Source organism: Tiliqua scincoides, chromosome 9 (genome assembly GCF_035046505.1).
Source record: "Tiliqua scincoides isolate rTilSci1 chromosome 9, rTilSci1.hap2, whole genome shotgun sequence".
Lineage (NCBI taxonomy): Eukaryota > Metazoa > Chordata > Lepidosauria > Squamata > Scincidae > Tiliqua > Tiliqua scincoides.
Window position 1 is genome coordinate 28,855,232 of NC_089829.1, and position 12,980 is coordinate 28,868,211.

Consider the following 12,980-nt stretch of genomic DNA (forward strand, 5'->3'; position numbering starts at 1 on the left):
ATCAACAAACAGCTCTTGGCAGCTCATGAAGGACAAAGAGGAGCACAGAATCGATTGTGGGACCTGGGTTTTGTGGCACAGGGTCCATCAAAGCAGGTCAGGTTGTGGTGTGAAGCATTCCCCAGCATTTTCAGCTGTGCGTGTGCCGATTATGGAGTCGAGACTAATCTACACGGCTCCATCTGGAAGAAAAGAAAAGCACTCCAAACCATTATTAATCAGTTGGAGGCTCTCTTAAGTGCCGCTCTGTAATTAGTCTACAATGGAATTAAAAATTGCATGCAATAGAGAGAAGAGGAGGTGCCTTCCATTCTCTTCACTTTGGCTGGTCCAATGATTATTAGTTTTCAAATAAAATCACTTGTTCTGCTTCATAGGACGTGGCCATGTGAGGTAGAATTGTCAAAAGCTGTCTGAGCTCCGATCTAGGGTTGCAAATTGCATTGGTCTTTGGAAATTTGCTTCGGTTCCATCCCCGTGAACATTCTCAGATTCTTCTCCTCAGGAACAACCCTGACAACATTATTCACATTTTACGTCGTCTGAAATGTCCATGCCAACCCTTAGAATCGCACCTTTTCCTTTTTCAGGCACTTTCTCACTTTCTGACGATCTTTGGTGTTCAGCCCTAGTAGGGAACTGAGATGATCCTAGTCCTAACTGTGAAGGACGTTCCCACAGATGAACTCTTGAAGTTATAAGATATCCATGAAGAGAATTTTTATCTTCCTGTTTTCTTCCCTTTCAAACCCCCTCACCCCTCTCAAAACTAAATAAACCCATTTTTTTCCCCCACCACTACCGCTAGTGCTGTAAGAGGGTTTGCTGATTAATCTATTTTTTTAGATCACACTCTCTTTGGGAGTAGAGAACCCACCTTCTTTTGCACTTTGGAAACTTATGCTGTGTAAACCATAGGTTTTCTCTGTAAACAACTCTGGGGTTAAAAAGTAGCACAGAGACCTTTTTAATAAATAAGAGGAAGGGTAAGACCAGGTCAAGGAGGAGAAAGGGAGTTAGAGAAGGTAGCTCTCTGATTAGGATTACCAGATACAAATGGGGACATAGTGCCTATGCCAGGGGTTCTCAAACTTCCTGGGAGTAAGCTGTGGGGAGCCCTGCGGAGCACTTTGCAGGGCTCTCCACACCCCCTGGACCCCAGCAGGAGGTAAGTTGTGTTTGGGGGAAAAAAAAAAAAAAAAACCTTGCCATTGCAGCAGCACAATCCTGGGGATTATCTGTCTTCCCTCTTCCCCATCCCTTAACGGGACAGAGACCAGGGCTCTCAGGCTGGAGCGTCACGATGCCCCAAGTTTGAGAACCGTGGGCCTACATCTTTAACCATTGTATAGAAGAGGGAATTTGGGCAGGTGCAGCTTTTTAAAACCTTCCCTATTGAGCTGCACCTGTCCAAATTCTCTCTTCTATACAGTGGTTAAAAATGTAGGCACTCTGTTCCCGTTTATATCTGGTAACCCTGTCTCTGAACCCTTGCTGAAGGGCTTCCGATGGGGGAGAAGGAGGAATTGTTACCCTTTAGATTTTTGTTTGCAAAAATTTTATTTTATTAGATTTTATTACAAGTTGCAACTAGAATGCCAAGACTCCACATCAGCTTTATTTCTACGCCGATAAGTTATTTACTCAATGCGAATCATTTTTATATAGATTTTGTATCACTACATTTTTGTATCATTTTGTAGTCACAGAGAGATCATGGTCACAAACTTTCCCAGTGACAAATATACTGCAGCTGGAACTTTCTGTTTCAGTTCTCAGCTGTGGAGTCTCTCTCTCTCTCTCTCTCTCTCTCTCTATTTGCCACTGGAGGGGTTCAAAATGGCACCCTGGAAGGAATGTTAAGGTTGTGTCTTTGCCTGTCTTACAAAATATAACACTTGTCAAATCATACCAGTGACCCTTGGACATCTCCCAGTTACTTTGAGAAAAAGCAGGTTAAAGCACCAAATAGCCATATTTTGTACCTAATGGTTTTCTCTGAAACAATCAACCTTCGCTGTCCACCCCAACAAAACCTATCACACAGACAGAAAGTATTTTGATTCTTTCTATAAAAACAAATGGAAACTTGTCTGGCTTCATTCTGTCTTTGTTGCTTTGAAAAACAGAATGTTGATGGTTCCCAACCAGGAGCAATCAGAGACGACAGATGAAGGAAGCTAATTGCCCAAAGCCATTTCTGTATTTTTTATTTAACTGGTACAACTGTTGGAAAGATAGCAGATGAACACAGCTGGATAACGTTGAACCTTCAGTTTAGAAGGTCTGGTGCATTAGCAGAAAAGGAGACTGCTTTTGGAGAGAGAGGGAGATTATTCTTGTGAACCTAGGACCAGTGGCATAGATAAGACATCTGGTACTCAGGGTCACAAAAATGTTTAACACTCCCCCTATACAACGTCAGATTTAACACCCCCCCATACAAATTACTATAATTACAGAATTAAAGATCCATTTTGTCCATTAACTCACACACACACACACACACACACACACACACACACACACACACACACATTGTAAGCACACATTTTGTTTGCTTTCCATTCTACCATAGAGATAGAAAGTCTATAATAAATTTTATTTATTATTTGTAAGATTCTGCAGACCTTGGCTGTGAACCTGGGACCCTGCAAAACCAAAACATGTTTCCAATTGGGCCCCACAGGACTGCTCTTTCAGTGGAAGTGATTGGGTAACCAATCTACAGTCAGAGCACTTCTGAGTGATTGGTTAAAAGAGAGTAGAGGCATGCCTTAATAGTAACAGATAAACTTTAGAACTATGGCTCATTTGTTCAACTAATACCCAGTATTCACAGAACATTGGGCTTTGTACAGGTCGGCCCTCCTTATTCATAGGTTTGGAACCCACTGATTTAATCCAATGTGGGTCAGGAGGGCCTCACTGTACCTCCGGACATGACTGGAAGAGTCTTCCAATCAGGTCATGAGGGAGGTGTTCTGAGGTGCAGGGAGGCTATGTGATCTCCCACTTCCAAGCACTTTCCGTCATGTGCAGAGGTTCTATCATGGCCATGACCCACAGATTCGCTTATCTGCGGGTTTTAGTGTCCATAGGAGGGGAGGCAGGTCCAGGAATGGATGATTCCTAGAACACTGTGATTCCTGGGCCGCTTAAGACATATTCATGAAGAGGAAGGAGCTGGAGCTTCCCATAGCCGTTATCTTATCTCTTTTGAAGGAAGCCCCATCTTGCATTCTGGGAGAGATCAAGAGAGTCGAGCTGCATTTGGAGACTCATCTGAAGCACAGGAACCAAGTTCACTGCAACCTGAAGAAGCCTTAAAGTTTGGCTCTCCGTTTTTTGCTTCTGGATCTCTTATTTCCTCAGTAGTGATGGAAGTTTGTTAAACTCTCATGCTGGCGGTGGAGTGAAGGAACATAGAGCATTTGGTCTCCAGCAGCCTGTGGCCACAAGGCTTCGGTGCATGCAGTCAGTTTTGGTATAAAATTGCTCAGCCTCAACATAGTGCTTCTGCTTCATTCTCTGATACTTTCCCCTCCTTTTTATCTTGATCTTTTTTGCCTCTCTTTGTTTTTATTAAAAAGCAGAATAACTGGTTCAGCAAGCAGTGTGGATGAGAAGGGAAGAGAAAAGGCAAAGACTGATGTATCTGGAGCTCAAAGTGTTTCAGGAGAACTTGGTTTCTCCACCTTGCAAGCCTGTGTTCTGGTTGCACCTCAAGTCATTGGCTTAGGAGAGTTCTGATGAACCTCCTTTTGTGGTCTGTGTTTTTTCAGAGAGTTTTTTAGAGGTGAGGGGAAAAAATGAAAGTAGGATATGCACAGGCCTATCTTTTCTTCAACTGCAGTAGTTTAGTGAAATTGGAATAGAGAACAGCAGTGGCATCGGGGGGGAGGGGCATTGTCCAGGTACAATCATGAAGACTGGGATGCTCCCATTGAACAGTGGGAGGGGCAGGAGAATGAGGAGTTCTGCCACTTAGCTAAGCAACTATGATGAAAGCTTCCCCCCTTCCATCCTCCATACCTATTGGTGAAAAGAGATGAGATGTAGCGGCACTCGTCTTTCTCCTTCTCCTTGAAGGTGAGGTGAAGCAGCCGCAATCACTGAAGTTTTCCTCTGAGTTTGTGAAAAGAAGGAGTCATGGTCTACTGCAAGCAGATTGGGAGCCACTGAGACACAACATGCCGTGAGGGGTCACATTCTCTAAACCCTCTCTCTCCTTAGTCCTGATTTTTATTCTAGTGGTGGTGGGATGAAAAATAGGAGGATCTTCCTTCAATACCCTTTCTTAGCTAAAGCTATGTTTTCGTTGACAAGCTGAATCCTTGCCCAGCATTCCTTGGATGTCCAGTTCAATTCCTCGTTTCTGACATTACATGGGAAACAGCTGGACTGTGGCCATGGAATCAATGTGCTCAATTTTTTTCCCCTCACCACTGAAAAATAAGGCAGTAAGTGCAGGTTGTAGAATTGAAGTTGGTACACACTAGTTAAACCATTCACAGATCTGACCTGATAAATGCCTTCCTTGAATTTTCTCAGCGTATGTGTGAATCCGCTATTATTTTGAAAGGGGTAAAACTCCGTCCTTCTGTGTGATCATTTGCATTTAAAATTGGAGTTGAAAAATAAGGCTTTTAGAAACTTTTAATTTCTATTTAATTATGAGAATTTAACTTCAGGGTCTTTATCTGATTTGAAAGAATAATTAAAATTAAGTATGGCTGGAGTGATTTTTCACAGTTTTTCTGCCTGTCCTTTAGGACTTAAAGTAATAGTAAATTATTTGTGTCTGGAGGTGATCTATATGTAAATTCCATTAAGAATGGAATTTTGTTTTAGAGAAATTCAGATTATGAAAATGACATTGGTGCCTTGAACATCAGTAGCTAATAAATGCATTGGTTGTTACCATTACTTCTCTTAATGTCCTCAATTAAAATAATTTAAAACAGTACAATAGATAAGCAAGATCAATTAATTTTATAAGATGATCAAAGGAATGTAGTTCTGCATTGTAAACGCTGTAAATGTGATAATGGCTTTATCAGGCGGGAAAATAATTTGAAGTAGCTTAAACCTTATTCATTTTGGCTCTAGGGGCTTTTATTTGTCGCTAATCAAATGGTCTTTTGTATTTGCTAAGGTAGAGTTTTATGATCTTCTGCATTAATTTTGCAGAGTAAATTTCAGACCTTTTTGAAGGTAGCTTGGAAGTCTCACTGGGGTATGATTATAGGATCACATGTAATCAAAGAGAATTCTCCTATATATGTCTTGTGTCATGTTTACCTATTGTCATGACGCTTGCTGTGAGCTTGCCTTCTGTGAGAGGAAGGATCATAAGAACATATGAAGAAGAACCCCACTGGATCCAGCCAAAGTTTCATCCAGTACAGCTTCCTGTATCTCACTGTGGCCCACCAGATGCCTCAGAGATCACACAAGACAACCAGAGACCTGCATCCTGTTGCCACTCCCTTTTATCTGGCATTCTGAGATAGCCTTTCTAAGATTAGGAAGTTGCGTATACCTAAATTGGTTGGTTGGCAACCTTCAGTCTCGAAAGACCAGGGCTTTTTTTTTGTAATGGAACGCACTGGAACAGCGTTCCGGCACTTTTTTCCCCCCTCCTCTCTGCCCCCACCTTTTTTCCCCCCTGCCTGCACCACCCCGCCCCCTTTTTTCCCTCCTCCTTGCCCCCACCTTTTTTCCCCTGCCTGCACCACCCCGCTCTGCACTGCTGGCTAGGGAGGGATTCGAACCTCCAACCTTGTGCTCCACAGCCCAGCACTCTCTCCATTGGGCTATAGGAAAGCCTATTGTTAAACTGTTCAGAACTAATATATAAGGTTTTCAGCCCAGCTGGTGGCTTTCAGTGCCTCAAGTATTAGTTCCAAACACTTTGAGCCTAAGAGCTCTGGTGGCTCAATGGCTAAACTGCAGGTCTGTGGCGGTTCAAATCCCAGTGAGGAATAATTTTTTTTTTTTTTTAAAGGTGGGAAGGTGCTCCATGGCTGCAAAATATAAAGGTTGGTTGCTAGTTGCCAAAAGGGGGGGCCAGTTGAGGCTGCAAAACTCCTCAAAGTTCAGTCCCAGGCAGGCTCTTTTTTGAACTTTTTTTTTTTTTTTTAAAGTCCCAGGTAGGACTTAACCCACAGCCTCCAGCAGGGGGCTCACTCCAGGAGCTTAACTGTGGGTTAAGTCCTAACTTAACATTGGGCTTTCCTATAGCCCAATGGAGAGAGTTTCCTATAGCCCAATGGAGCACCTCCCCACCTAAAAAAAATGGGGTGTTTCACTCCAGCTGTGGCAGGAGTGCTTTTGCTGTCAGGGAGCTCACACGGGATGGACATGTGTGTGTGTGTGTGTGCGTGCGCGCGCGTGTATAAAAAATGGTTTGAAAATAAATAAGTAAGTAAATAAATAAATAAATAAATAAATAAAAAGTTGTGAGTTCCTGCACCTATTTTTTTACAAAAAAAGCACTGCGAAAGACTATGGTATAAGCCTACAGCACCCAGTATTCCCAGGCGGTCTCCCATCCAAGTACTAACCAGGCCTGACCCTGCTTAGCTTCCAAGATCAGATGAGATTGGGCATGTGCAGGGTAACAGTTAGAACCATAGCTTGTAATCTGTGATGGACTTGTCTTCCAGAAATCTGTCCAATCCCCTTTTAAAGGAATCTAGGCCATATGCCATCACCACATCCTGTGGTAAGAAGTTCCACAGATTAAGAAGTAGGGTCAGAAGAAGTAATCCTGGAACAAACCCCACAACCTGGGCCTACTACCCAGAGACCCCAAAACTCTGATAGGAGCTATCTAAAATCTAATTCTTCCTCCAAACCTTGTTGGACTGCATGGCTCCAAGAAATCCAAGGTTTTCAAACCCTAACCCTTTCTCTACACCGTCACTTGCATATATGCTTTTGAATACGTGACAAAATTGGCTAGTTTCAGATCATGGCTCTTCCCAGGTCATAGTCTTTTAGGTACCTTCTTGAAAAGGAGAACGAGAATGTTAAAGCTACCTCCTTGATATAGGAGCAGATATAGATCTAGTCAATGTGTGGATGGAAGACCACCTGGGAACTTCATGTATGCTCTCACATGGTGGAAGACAGAGGGGATATGCATAAATAAAGGGATCTATGAATACAGAGAGGCAGGCCACATCTGTAAATAAATGGGCTTCCTGGGTACATTTTTGGAACTCCTGAATATTGTCATCACACACTCAATGATGCTTTAATTTGATGGTAGAAATGTTCCACATTTCTGCTTTAAAAGTGGATTGTGTTATCTGCGTAACTTCATATTATTTGTTTATTGATGAAACCACTAATGACAGTGCCTATGTGAATAGAAAGTGAGTGCAGTCAGGGGAGACGGGGAGGCAGAGCCTTACCAGACCCAACAAGTGAATAGAAAAAGTTTCTTGCCTTTCCACTCTGCTCCTTTCTTCTCCAGAAGAGTCAGTGAGTTAACCCATTTTTGCCCAGCCCATAGGTGTACACATTTGGTCCCTGTTGCGTATATGCAATGTTGGGCAGAAATGGCTTAAGCAGAACACACACACACAATATGGTACACAGGGAAGCAGCCAGTAGCCAACTCGCTGCAATCATAACTGGCTTCCAATTTAAAACAAAAAAAACCAGCACAGTGCCTGTGTCAGCAATTTCTGGGGAGGCAGCAGGAAGATTTGCCTCAGTAGGTTAGGCGGTAATCATAGCTGGCTTCCAATTAAAAAAAAACAAAACCAGGACACCTGCTTTAGCAAGCTCTGGGGAGGCAGCAGGAAGAGTTGCCTCCATTCTGTTTGAAAAAGCCATGAAAAAAGCTGGGAGCCTGTGTAAAGGACTGACTCTCTCTAAAGTACCAGGGGAGGCAACTTTCCAGTTGCCTCAGGGACATGTTGTTGAGTTCTTCTATTCTCCTAGCTCTGAGTGGGGGAAGAAAAGCTGAGGGGTTTTTTTTACTTATTTTGGTCGGAGAGGGAGTGTGTGTGTGTGTGTGTGTGTGTGTGTGTGTGTGTGTGTGTGTGTTTTCAAGGAAGGTATGGAGGGAAACTGAGGTTAAGGAGGGAGGGAGTGTGTATTCATGTGGTTGTGCCTCCCCAGGCCTGGACCTCACTGCACATCACTGATAGAAATGCATTTGAGGAAACAAATAAGAAACTTCTTAGCAAGGAGAAAATGCTTTCTTAAGAAAAATAGATGTGATTACTTGTGATGCCACTGAGATGTGTGTTTTTTGGCTCAAGCTTCTCTAATTTGGTGCAAAGGAGAAAGAGACCATATTGCAGACTGCCGTTTTCCTGGCACGATTGCATTCAAGCCCAGCTCTGTGACGCAGGCAGCCAAATGAGGAAGGCATAGGTCAGCCATGCAGCTTCGTCTGTGTTTGTGCTGAGGCTCTGCACTTCATCCACAGTGTAATTCCATTTGGGCTATTACATAATTAAATTGAGACTTGAATCACACGTTTTAAAAGATTATGTAGCCATATGTAGCTTGAATAGGGGCCAAGTCTTCCAAGTGTGTGCTTTTAATGATGCTTTTCTATTAGGTTTCTTGTGGGGTTTCTTAAGTTTTGCTTCTTAAAAAAAAAAAAATATAGGAGGGAGGGGGAATAAAAACAGAATCGGTGAAGAAGATTGTGAGCCATTAATGAATTGATATGATCTGAGCCTGGAGTACTTCTCTGTGTAGTTCAAAAATCTTCTCCGGGTAAGGGAAATATTTGAAGACCTGCAAAGCTGAAGATATGTACGGCATGGAATCGTGACACTGAAATTCCCTCTCCGCTCTCCCTTCCCAGTCCAGCCCACCCTCCCTTTCCACCTCTGAGAATGTAAATGAAAACAGCAGTATGGGCTTTTATCAAATCACACTCTTAATTAGGTTTGAGCAAAATGCTTTATAGTTGATGTTTTGTTGAATAATTTAATTAGGAAACAGTGCACCTGACTGTCGGAATGAGCCAAACTAGGCCTGCTTAATAGCTGCAGTGTTCAAACAACAGACTGTTGCAATTTCATCCATATGACCCAAGCCCTGTTCAGTCACTGGCAGTCAAACGTGGGTTTGCTCAACTCGTGATGCAAGGATGTGGGATAGCAGCCCCAGAACCTGAGGTGATGTGCCAGATGTCCCCCACCTTACCTAGTGGTCTGCTGGTCTTTCTTCTCCTGTTTCTTGCACTTGAAAAAAAGAAAGAAAAAAAGGAGAAACACAGGAGAACAGGAAGGGTGGGAGAAGGATGGTAGGTCAGGGCTGTGGTTCCTAAATTTACCTGGGTCACGACATCCCTGCAGTTCTTCTTCCCAGCTCAGCTGGGTGCTCTTGAAATCTAAGATGGCAGCACCCAAATCTCATGAGATTTTGTGAGATCCAAGATGCCGGTACTTGAATCTCACAAGATTTTGCAAGGTCCGACCTGGGAAACATGTCGGAGGGGCCGCGGGGGACATAAATATATACAATTATAAATACTATAATAAATAAATAAACTAAGCTATCCCCCGCACACAAATTGTGCAGCTGGAGCCCTTATCCTTTTGGCTCTCTATGTGATGCATTTGTTGTTTGAAGGTCAGCTGCCCCTATATCTAGCCTTGAAGCAGGGTTCCCAATTATAGGAGCCAAGCCCTATGCCTGGGTAGTTGTACATGCATTTACACCATACAGACGTCCAAGTGAGTGCATGTATATTCTCCCCCCCCCCCCACACACACACACACGTTCATGCGCTCTGGCTATGTCCTGACAATAGAGCTTCAGCGAGTTAGATATTTGAAGCTTTTATCTAGTCATTATTGGCGTTTAAATGCAGTGATCATCATAAACAGCCCTCTGTTTCCATTTACTTTACTGAGGTCAAAAGATGAGGTTGGTTTATGAGCTTATTCTGCCATGTATCACTTGAGACAGTACAATAGAACAGCGGAATGGATGGGCTGCACTCACCTCTCCATTTATTAGCCTTGTCAACTTGGAAAGGGTTTTTTTTTCCCCCCCTTCCCCCCTCTACATTGTGAAAGGCCCATCAGCAATGAATCAGTGAAGTGAAGACGACAGTTGATTTGTGAATTCAGATTATATAAAGTGACTGGGCTCCAGTGGACTGTGTAGATAAAGCAACTGTCATGATAAGGCGGCATATGCAATTCCCCGCAACCAAATTTATGGCACATTTGAGGGAAATCATCCTATTTGAAAATGCCATAAATTTGAAATTGAATATTACTTATACACCTTGAATTTTGATTTATATTCTGAATATTTTTAATGGGAGTCTAAAGTGGCATCAATTCACAGTTTATGCATTTCTTCCTTAAGGGTCGGTCTCTCTCTCTCTCTCTCTCCCTCTAATTCACCATGTATGTTAGCAGTTCCCTGGGATTTTATTCCAAACTTGAAGTGGTACATTATTTCTCCATGGAAACTTAATGTATATCATTCCAGAGATCATTGCGTGATGGACGGAATGACAAAAGCAACAGTTATGAAGGGCTGCCACGGAACTTGGCTTTTGTAGCAGCCCATAATGACATATGCATAAACACCGGGTAGTGAAATGGTAGAGCCTCTCGTCAATGGAACTGACGAGGTCCTGGGAGATGCAAATGGAGCTGCACATCTTTGATATGGGAAACATGAAAGCCACAGGCCCAATGAAGCTCACTTTTATTAGGCGAGACTAACCCTTCCTTATTATCTCATTCGTTTAAAAAACAGGGTGCCCGCCTCTTTGCCAACTCACACACCCGTTGTTTCAAATTTCTTCTCATTAATGGAAAGAGAAAACTCAAGCGGTTCTCTTGTTAAAAAGTTATTCAAAAAATTGCATATGTGCGATTGTTAGACAAGAGATGTCTCCTCTCTACTTTTGAATTGCATCTTTTCCATGAACACCTTGGAAGAATGCCTTTCGACCCAATCTTACTTGCTGTTTGTGCCAGCTCAGCAGCAGCTATGCTGGCGTAGTAGGGTATCACAAAATTGCCATGAAGCACATTTGTGGTACAGCGTGAGTACTGAGCGCTGGTGGGAAGGCCTGCTGGTCCCACCTGTGCTGAATCTTGCCGAACAGCCGCCAGTGCAGGTATACTCTGCACCAAATGGTGCAGGTGGAGGACACGGAGGGTGTAATGCGGTAGGGGAGAGTGGAATGGGGGATAGATCTGGCCCAGCAGAGAGGTAGAAACCTCCTTACTAGGTCTGAATGCTCTACATGGGGCTTCTGATTTATACTAGCGATTTCACTGGCACTGATCTGAGCGGTCCCATTGAACAGGCTAGGACTATACACTGACTAAGGCAACAAATGTTCCCTTATCTAGACTTCCAGTCTTTTCAATCCCAGTGCTGGATACACCATGGGCCATGTGGCCCCCACTGTGCCAACCCAGAATAGGACTGGGCTGTCTGTCACATTTCTCGTACATTTCAAGTACGTGCACTACCACTGTGACAACTTCATATTCTTCCCCAGCTTATTGTCACTTCTTTTCCCTCTCTTTCCTCTGTTTCTCAATTATGTCTAGCTCAAGGCTGGCTCAGGACCTCCTACTGTTTAAGATAGTACACCAAATATCAGAGACACTCCAGCCCACCACTTCTGCCTGGTTACCCTCTTCCTTTTCCAGTTCAGTAGGAGCAGCAGCAAAGTGACTGAAGTAAGTGAAAGAACAGAGGTGGGAGCCTTCTACCAAACCTGCTGTCTAAAGCAACCATCCCACTTGGTCCCATACATATGCCAGCCCAGTTCCATCTAGCTTGTAAGCCTGGCAGCAAGTGCCATGTACAGTCATGGTGCTATATAAATCTCATCATCATCATCATCATCATCATCATCATCATCATCATCATCATGACTATATGGAATCTCCATTTTTAGAGGCAGTGTACATCCAAATTTGAGGTGATGGGGACCAGGGGAAGGCTATTCCCTTCCACCCTCCTTTTGGGCATTCTAGATGCATCAGGCTACTCAATCTTGGAAGTAGGTGCCAAGATGAAAAGACGTCTGGTCTGGTCCTTTAAAGTTCTTCTTATGCATGGTCAAAACACTCCTGGCATATTTTGAGACCAAACGCTCCCCCAGTTTATTTACCAACAGTTATTTTACTGATTTTGTCTGGCCACTGTGAAAAAGGAGGGTGGGGCAAGCCTCAATCTAATTTGTGTCCAGCTCCTTCTCCAAGACTCCAGACTTTACTTCTCCTCTCAGATTCCTGGGCCAACTTTTTAATATCTAAATGACAGGATATGTTGGGGAGGGGAGTTTACAGGGAAAATGTCTTTTTAAAAGTTCCATTTACATTGTCCAACCATTTGGGTAGGTCACTAGTCTTGTTTTTCCTGTCTGGGCTTAGGTCCCAGTTTTTCATCCACTGTCAAAGGTTGGAAGATATCATTCATGGTCATTTGTACAGTCCTTAAATATGTGAAGTGACTGTATGAGAAGACACATGTTTACAAAACTATGCATGGTATGGAAGAAGGCTCTCAAAGTCGTAAGATCCTAAGAAGAACCCTTTTGAATCGAAGTCTCATCTTGTCCAAAATCGCTATTTTCCAAAATACACCACTAGCCACCTCTAGCCCACAAGCAGGAGATGAAGACATACTTTTCTCCCACGGCTGCTCCCCTGCAACTGGTATTCAGAGGCACACTGCCAATGAACTCGGAGGGAAAGCATAGCCATCATTAGTAGTCATTGATAGCTCTCTGATTTTTTTTCTAATCCTCTTAAAGTCATTTAAGCTAGTGGCCATCACTACATAGATTCCAGAGATTAATGATGTACTGTGTGAAGAAGTATTTCTTTTTGTCCCTTCTAAATCTCCTGCCCATCAGTTTCACTGGTCGAGTCCTGGTTCTAGTGTTGTGAAAGATGGAGAAGAACTGTCTTGTCTCTATCCAAGTCAGATAATCTAAGGTCACTTTTGTGACA

At 43.2% G+C, this 12,980-nt stretch overlaps 1 pseudogene; it reads right to left on the reverse strand.

Moving 5' to 3' along the window:
- Positions 1 to 6,520: 6,520 nt before the first annotated feature.
- On the reverse strand, positions 6,521 to 6,643 carry LOC136660758 (5S ribosomal RNA; annotated as a pseudogene).
- Positions 6,644 to 12,980: the final 6,337 nt, after the last annotated feature.